Source organism: Cynara cardunculus (assembly GCF_001531365.2).
Source record: "Cynara cardunculus var. scolymus isolate 2C chromosome LG 4, CcrdV1, whole genome shotgun sequence".
In the NCBI taxonomy this organism is placed as follows: Eukaryota; Viridiplantae; Streptophyta; class Magnoliopsida; order Asterales; family Asteraceae; genus Cynara; species Cynara cardunculus.
The window spans coordinates 18,314,568-18,324,509 of record NC_037531.1 but is presented as its reverse complement, the minus strand read 5'-3'; positions in this window follow the sequence as shown (position 1 = coordinate 18,324,509).

Here is a 9,942-nt window from a genome sequence, read left to right as displayed (position 1 = left end):
TCACCGCTTGACCTTCTGGCGAGGTATCTCGTCTATTCCGAGTATTCACCATGACGTCTGCTAGTACAAGAGAGTGATGGAGAGTTAGGATAGAGAAGAATGAATACATAACTAATATATATATATATAGTACCGACACAATCATAATCTTCGTAATAACAGTGAGCCTAAGCATGCTCATGTAACAACTTACTCAAAATAGCATTAGCTAAGTGAAATTTTGAATAGGTCATACATAAGGATCCTCAACACCGTCACAACAACTTCATGATTTATACAAATCCGCTAACCCCAAAGCTCTCCTATCTTAACAGTCTCTACCCATAGCTCACGAATTAATGCTTACAATCTCAGCTTAAGTCTAGGCGTCTTAGTTCCTCACCTAGTTCACTTAAACTAAGGCTCTGATACCAACTTATAACACCCATAAAAGTATAAAATAAATACGAAGGTATAAAATGAGACTTGGAAACTAGAATAAAAATTTACACCCAACAAGAAGTGATAGCAAAGCGTTTACATACAAAAAATATCGAGAAGATAATTAACAACCTACTAATCTAGGTTTTTCTACAACTAGATTATAGACGGGTGTTCCTATCAATCTCCAAAAATACAACATCTTCATTCGTAACGCTCAAACGTAAACAGGCTTTACTACAAAAGAGCCTCTTCACGTACCAACGCTCCTCTCAACCCATTTTGGCCCCACCGCTAAAGGAACCTGAATATTCAAACCATAACAAAGAAGTGTTAGGCTTACGCCTAGTGAGTTCAAACAATCACGCAAGGAAAACGGGAAATTCTTAAATAAAGTTTCATAAATTTACCGCCATTAAATAAAATAGCCAAATCGAGTTATTATAAAGAGGAGTCCAAAACATTTGCTGATAACGGGGGAGACCCGTTTTACCGTTGATTATGACAGACACAAAGTAAGTCGTAAGTCAACGTTATAGAGCATCACGTATAGGTTTAAAACCATCGACATCAACCTAAACCAGTCATTTAGTCGATCGTGATCTTACGCCCTTTATCTCGGAAATTACATAATAATCACAATGCCTATTTCCGARTGGTAGTGAGAGGATGATTTGGAGGTTACATAATAATCACAATGCCTACCACCAACTTACACCATCCCTCACACAAAGTGTAAAAGAACAACTTTCAATACAAAAATTTACCACATTTCGATCAATTAGTAGGAAGCCAAGGTTARGTATACATATGCATGAAATATCAATCCAACACCAAGAATGTACATGAATCCGCCATWTGAGAGGTATAAACCACCACCCATCCTTAACGAATATTTAGACTATACTTTACGAGTAAAGGGGATCTCCTAACGTAAGATACCTTAGAGTTTTTAACATACAAGAAACTATAATTAATCATCATTTACCAATATTACCTTTTCGAGTGTACTTAGGTTCTTATGGCTCTCTAATTGGATTTCATATTTACCCTCTCCTAGAATTAGAATTCCTTAGGAAATCCTTAAATCTCAACATCTAAATAAGTTCTCAAGCCACCTCATATGAGTACATCATGTAGCATATTAAAGAATCGGATCCTAAGCCTATAGTGTTGTGACGAGTAAGATACATAATAGGATAGGATGAACTCACTACGCAAAGTGGACCACGCAGCAGCTCAATACAGCAGCCTCTTCTGTCGCTGTTTGCTCGGAAAGGTACGGGAGAAAGTCACGGCGAAAGTTGCTGTCTACCGCGTAGTCAACTATAAGCAACAGAAAATAAATGGCACAGCGGTACCCGTTGTTTGCTGACAGTTGAGGCGAGATGGCACAGCAGCAAAATGCTGCTGTCTAAGGCGGCACGGCAGTGTTTGCTGCTGCCTAGAGTGGTCCTAACGGCTTCTGATTCGGTCCTTCACGCACAGTAATCCCGGCTGTGTGTCGCCCTCTGGTTCGGCTTCCTCCTCGCACAGCAGCTACAACCCTTCTTTCGCACAGCAGTCACGGCTGTGTGCTGTCTTGCGGCTCGGTTCTCCCTTCACACAGCAGGCATAGCAGCATGCTGTCCCGCGGCTCGGTTCTTCCTTCACACAGCAGGTGCAGCAGGAACAACAGCTGCTGTCCCGTGGCCTGGCTTCTCCTTCACGCAGCAGGCACAACAACGTGCTTTCCCGTGGCTTGGACTCTCCTTCACGCAGCAGGCACAGCAGCCACGGCTGGGTTGATCTGCGGTACCGTCTGAAGAGGAGTGGAGACAGCAGGTTGTAGGGGATTCCACAGGTAGCTTAATTTCTTTTTCTCAACCTCACGTCCGATTACTAAGCTCCACCATTAACATCATCTTCTCTCCTTCAAAACTTATCCTCCCAAGGAAATCCAAATAGGGGGTAAGGACTTCAAGGGAAAAGGAGAACCCACAAGGAGAAAAGGTAAAATTGGCTAAGAGGAAGGTGGGTAGTACAACTCAGGACGCCAGCAGGTAACCCCCCCCCCCCTTCCCCCTAAAGTCATCATGACCACCTATAGACTAGAAGAGGTTGCAAGGCACACTTATAAAATCATATTTAATATAAATATAAAAGGAGGAGACAATTCAATTTAAGTAAAAAGGAGGTTAAGGGCACAAAACAGATCAAAGTTTTAGAGAATAATAAAAAGAAAATCTCGGGTGTTACACAAAACTTTTATGAAATCATGTATTCATCAAATTAGATGAACGATTGAGATTGAGTTGTATTGAGTTTTATTTTATTTTTTATCTCAGTCGATGTTATAGTATGGTCTTATGTGATTTTGAAAAGAACGATGATGTTTTTATTTTTGAATAAAAATATAAATTTGCAGATATCATAAAATTTTGACAAAAATATATCGACATTAGTATCAAATTAACTATTTAAAATTCATATTTTTTGTGTAATTTTTCAATTTTTTATTATAATTTAATTTAGGTTCAATAACGAAGTAATTTATATTTGGTTTAATAATATAATTTTTTCTAAAGATAATAACTTAATTATTTTGTTAGAACTCGATAATTATCCTAATAATATTTTAGATTTTTTATATTTTAAAATGAGATGTTTATCATTTATTTGATTATGTTTATCCGCAGTTAGTTACACGTATTTAAACATGGAGCTTTAATAAGTTGTACATATGTATAATTTACTTGTAATCTTGAATTTTAAGTAATATGCATCAATATACAGTACTTCATGCATAAAAAATGGTTTTTAAGAGTTTTGGTCAAATGCTTTATAATATAGTATAGATATAGATATAGGGTTGGGTTCACGTGAGATCAGTCTGTTTCGTGAAACTCATGAGACCACTTTTTTACACTTGAAACTTCACATCGAAACGATGTGAAGGTAAAAAAAACCGAGCCTTCACAGTAAAAAAGCTGTGAAGGTTACCTTCATAGCGTTTTGTTGTAAGTTTCAAGTGTAAAAAAGTAGTCTCACATGTCTCACAATAAACAAACTGGTCTCACGTGAACCCAACCTTATACACACACACACACATATATATATATATAGAGAGAGAGAGAGAGAAAGAGAGAGACTTGGGATCACGAGATCAACATATTTTTGTGAGACCTGTGAGACCATTTTTTTTTATTTGAAATTTCACAGCAAAACGTTGTGAATGTAACCTTCATAATGTTTTTGTTGTGAAAGTTCAGTTCTTTTAATTTCATAGTGTTTTGATGTGAATTTTCAGATGTAAAAATATGGTCTCACGGATCTCACAAACAGGCTGGTCTCACGTGAATTCAACTCTCTCTATATATATTATACAGTAACTTTAAAATACTAGAAAGGTACTCGTGCAATGCATGGAGACACGTTTCCATTTCATTGTTTCGTTTTATTTTTTTATCCATGTCGATATAATACAATTTTATGTGGTTTTGAAAAAGCGATAATGTTTTTATTTTGGAATAAAATATAAATTTGAAAATATCATATAAAATTTGCAAAAAATATATTAATATTAGTATCAAATTAACTATTTAATTTTTTTCTATTTTATGTAATTTTTTTAATTTAAATTTTTTATTATAATTTAATTTAATGTTCATAACGAAGTAACTTAATTTAGGTTTAATAATATATTTTTTATAAAGATAATAATTAAATATTTTTGTTATAACTCAATTATTATCCTAATTATATTTTATATTTTCTATATTTAAAATAAAATGTTTATTATGTATTTGATTATGTTTATCTGCAGTTAGTTACACGAATTCAGATATGGAGCTTTAATAAGTTGTACTTATGCATAATTTACTTGCAATCTTAAGTTTTAAGTAATATGCATTAATAAACAGTACTTTACGCATAAAAAATAATTTTTAAGAGTTTTTGTCAAATATTTATTATATAATATAGATTATTGAGGTAAAATAATTCAAACTTAAATAAATATATGAAATCATTGTGGTAGCTTTTGTTTTAAAATAATGCAATTATTAGCCATTAATCATTTTAGTCATAAACTATATTTTTGGCAATTATTATTTTGTTTTAAAACAAAACTCTCTCTCTTAACTTTTGACACCTAAACTAACTCATCATTATACTTTAACCAAACTTGAATTCTTCAAATAATAGAAAAAGTATTATATTTTATTATTGGGTAAATTACATAAAAAAAGTAATGTATTTTAACTTGATTCATATTTTGGTTAATATATTTTCAAAACTTTTATTTTGATACATAAGATGTAAAATTTTAAACATTTACGTACCCGGATAACCCGTTGAACACTAATTTTATATTAAAAAAGATTAACTTTAAATTAAAAAAATCCATGTTACTAACCACGTCAGCAAATAATATTGAGTTGGATATCACATCACTCGTCATATCAGCATGATAACCGGTTAATGTTTCAACCGGTTACCCGGATACTTATATGTTCAAAGTTTTACATATTAGTTACCAAAATATAAGTTTTGAAAGTATGTTACCTAAAATATGAATCAAGTTAAATTATGTTATATTTTCATGCAATTTGTCATTTATTATTAATCGGTCACCTTAGTTAGTTATAAAAGAGAAACATGTCGAATAGGTTAAAGTTTACCTGAGATAATCAAGTCTTTACATCATTCTAAGAAAGTGTTTATTCAGTAGTTTTTTAAATCAGATATAATATATCAGTTACTGGTAAAATTGAGAAGAAACGTCGGAGGTTTGACCCAATCCTCCTAAAACTTCCTTAATTTGGCTCAAACTCATTTTGATGTGTTAATCAATGTATTCATTTTATCAAGTGTGCTTAACTTCTCTTTTTGATTGATATCACTCATGTAACAATTTATTTATTTTTTAACCATAATATCCAATCTGTTGTGCAAGCCGACTAATCTCAGGGTGATCACCTGCTTCGCGGGTGACCCAGAGTCATCGCATTTCAACCTCCGTGGTCACAAGGGGATTTTTATTTCTTATTAGATTTGAACCAGAGACCTCCAGACACTTTTGATCTTTAGAACCCCAGAGCTCAAACCAATCGGGTGTCACCCTTGTGATTAACTTATCTATTTAAACTTCCAAGTCCAAAGCAATCAGACTGGTTTAATAGCTTTTTAGTTCAACTTAAAAGTATGGTATAAGTTGCTGGTAGACAACAATTTCAAACTTATAAGAAACTCAGAAGTCTGTATTTTTATCCATGTGGAAAAGCTGTTACAGACTTACAGTACCATATGGATAAAGGATTAAATTTGAGAGTTCCATATAAGCTTAAAGTTACGTAACTACCAATAACTTCAACAATTTTTTTAACTGGATTTGAATGTTATTTATCCAACTTGTTGTTTTGGGCTATGGGGGTGTGACAAATGATATCAGGGTCGATTTTAACATGTTAAATGAATCTCACATCGACGATAAACAAGAAGGATAGGAAGGTCCGCCGAGCATATCATAAATTTAAGCATGAGAGTCGGTAAGAATGTAATAACCCTTCACATGTGAATATAAAACTAGATTTATGTTAATTTCACAGGTATTTGAACATTTTGGTGTTTAAAACTTACTTTCGAGTAAAAAATCAACACAAAGAAATGATTTTCCATCACGCATCAGTTTTAAGTCTATAAGATTATATGAAATTCCGCACGTTTCCGGATGTCGAGTTTTGAGCCAAGAATTGTCGACTATCAGACCTCGTTAGAATGTAATTTATCGATTATTACGCTCTAAAACTTTATGTGTACGCGAACGATAATCGAACATGTGTACCTAAAAATATTTCCATAAAGAAAAGAGACACAAAATAATGTGCATGTGGAAGTTTGAAAACTACTTAAAGCTAGATTGCTAATCAAAGCACCTTATCTTACAAGTGATATAACCTTTGCTTTCTAAATGTTCCAATCAATACTTATTAAATTCAATTAAATAATTTACACTGGAAAAATAAGTATATACATATACACATTGTGAGTTGGGTTTACGTGATACCACTTTTTTACATTTGAAACTTCAACAAAATGATGTGAAGATAAAAAGAAAAACCAAACTTTCACAACAAAAACATTGTGAAGGTTACCTTTACATCATTTTGCTGTGAAGTTTCAAGTGTAAAAAAATAGTCTCACAGGTCTCACAAAAACAAATTGGTCTTACGTGATCTCAATTCTACGTATTGTTGTCGAAAATATTAAGCGGTTGTATAGTTAATTATTTTGTTATTAGTATCATAGTATACTGTTAGAGGGAAAAAAACTGTGTTTTTAAATACCCAATCAGCTCGTCGATAAGCATATTAGCTCTTCAAGATTAATGTTTGGTTTAACAGACTCTCTCGTTAGACGTCCACAAGCTTTTAGGCTGAGTGGTCATTGTTTAACCAACCAAACTACAACTGGGGAAGACAACGAAGGCAATTATAGTCTCAAGCATCATACTGAGATTGAGAACACAACCATAAAGCAGTATTTTATATTAAGTCTGTTGTGTTGATCAGATTTAATAATATATGTTTCTTCTGGATTAATTACTTTTTTATTATGATTTTAAATGGTATTAAAAAGATTGATCCAACTACTTAAATCAGTTAGTCCATTATGTTAGTTCAGGTCAACTTCAACATGTCATGTCAATTCAGGTCAGTTTCAGAATTATATATGCAAAGTGTACAAAACGCATATTATTTAGACATCTTTAACAAAAAAGACACAATGTTACGTAAATTGAAAAATACGACGTTACAGTAGTTTGATATAATCTGTCTGAGACACTGCAAAATTGATATATTTCTCCTGTTAAACTACAATTGATTTTATTAAGTTATGATATGTGATTTAGTTGACTAAACAATATTTCAAAATGCATACACACCTCAAGTTGATACTTGTCTTAATAATTAAGCCAATTACAAAATCAAAGTATCAATAGATAAATGCATTATTGGGATTAAAATTAATATTCATATTATTAAATTAAAACCAAAAATAAAGAGTGATTAAACTAAAAGGGTAAATTAAATGAAAAAAAAAGTAACGTATTTTAACTTGATTCATATTTTTTATAATGTATCTTAAAAACTTAAACTAAAGTGTTTATTCAACCAGTTACCCGAGTACTTAATTGTTTAAAACTTAACATCTTAAATATCAAAATGGAAGTTCTGAAAGTTTGTTATCTAAAATAGTAATCAAGTTAAAGTATGTTATTTTTTTCATACAATTTGTCCAAATTAAAATAATATTTATAAACTATTAAAAACTCAGACTACAAAATTCGTATAAGTTCAATTGCTACAGTTCGATTTCAGTAAAATGTAAATTATATCAATAAACTTATTATTATTTTTTGTTGCAGTTTATTCTAACTTGCTAGCCTTTAACGATATTTGATATAGTCTTTTTTTTAAGTATATAATATATTTTATATACGACGAATACAACAAATAAACTTACACACCCTTCTCACCATTGGTGATGTTTGAACCTCTGACCTCTTAGGAGGCAAGAGGTTCAGATACCGGTAGATCAAAGACCCTTTAGTATAAATGACATTTGATACAGTTTTGTCTTTTAGTGTTTTAATATCGATATTATCACTAACTCCATTTATAATATCGCCAAAACCTAACCAACTTTTGCTCATGATCAAGCGTGACGTGTTTTTTGTATGTTATTCTTAAATGGTCGAATATAAATCTCTCTTAAAAATGGTTAAAAATGACGTTATTTTATATTGTAATATAATCAATGGCACATTTGTTAGCAGCTTAATGATATTCACAACTTATTCGATCAGCATGATTATTTGGTACTTGTTTAATGATGTATAAAAAATGACTTATTCAGTAAGCTTTTAATATTAAAAACTTTATGTGAAAAGTCAAAGTTTTTTCTAAAACAGCCTTACCAATAGAAAAACAAGGTTCTTCTTCTACGATAAAACCCTCAAAAAACAGTTTTTTTAATTTATACAGACAAATTAATTTACTCAGATAACTTTATTCATACAAAACTTAATGAAAAATCAATCAAAACAACCTTTGATTACGTATTCAACAATTATTTTTAATTATATTATAATTATTAAATATTGCGTAAAATTAAATATCTCAGTTATGGCACTCACAATTATTAAAGTAGAATTGAAGATTTTTCAAAATTAAAATAATTGAGGCCATCACAATAATGTAACTCAGAGATGAAAAGTCTTTATACATATTTTGTACTTATTTCCATCATTTTTATTATATTTTTATTTTTAATATACTAGATTGGTACTCGTACAATGCAGCAAGATACATCTTGATTTTAATATTTTATTTTATTTTATTATTTATCTCAGTCGATGTTATAATACGATCTTACGTGATTTTGAAATAGCGATGATATTTTTATTTTTGAATAAAATATAAATTTGAAGAGATCATAAAAATTTGRCAAAAATATATTGATATTAGTATCAAATTAACTATTTAAAATTCCTCATTTTTTGTGTAACTTTTTAATTCAAATTTTTTAATTATAATTTAATTTAGGTTCAATAATGAAGTAATTTATATTTGGTTTAATAATATAATTTTCTTATACAGATAATCATTAATTCTTTTGTTAGAACTTTATAATTATTCTAATTATATTTTAAAATGAGATGTTTATCCTCTATTTGATTATGTTTACTCGCAGTTAGTTACACGAATTCAAACATGGAGCTTTAATAAGTTGTACTTATGCATAATTTACTTGTAATATTGATTTTTAAGTAATATGCATCAATATACAATACTTTATGCATAAAAAATGGTTTTTAAGAGTTTTTATCAAATACTTTATAATTCAATATAGATAAAATCAAACAGTTTCTTTTATTTCCATTTCCACTGCCTCTAACCAAACACCTCTTAAATTATTCTCACGATTTTGATCWTTTTCTAATTTTCTCTATAAATCAGATTTGTTGTACTGGTATTTATTGGGTATCTAGAAAGACCGTTTTATAGATTGAATGATTTTATGAGAAGTTCAAAAGTATAGCCATCAAATTAGAAATTTGATTCAATACATTAAAGGCTATAAATCCTATTAAAAGCTATAATTTGTACTATAATTAAATTCTATTTGAGATGCTACTTAATCAAACTGGTATAGTGGTAGACTCGGGATTTTGTAGAGCGGTTGCACCTTTAAGGTGAATCAACGACTCACAAAGTCATCCAATGTGTTTTTAACCGAATTCAACAGTTTCGAGGGCTTTTTAATTTTTTTGGTTGATTTCAAGAAACTGGTTTTCAATTTTTTTTGATTGATGTTTATTGTATATTCTAATATCCYGGAGCACCTTTTAAAATTTAGCGGATGCACCTTTCATATCTAAAAAAATCTATTTGCAAAAATAAGTTGAACGAGTGTGTAAAACCCTGTTAAAGGCTTAATAAATTCGTTCATGTTTGAGTTCATGTATAAAAATCTTAA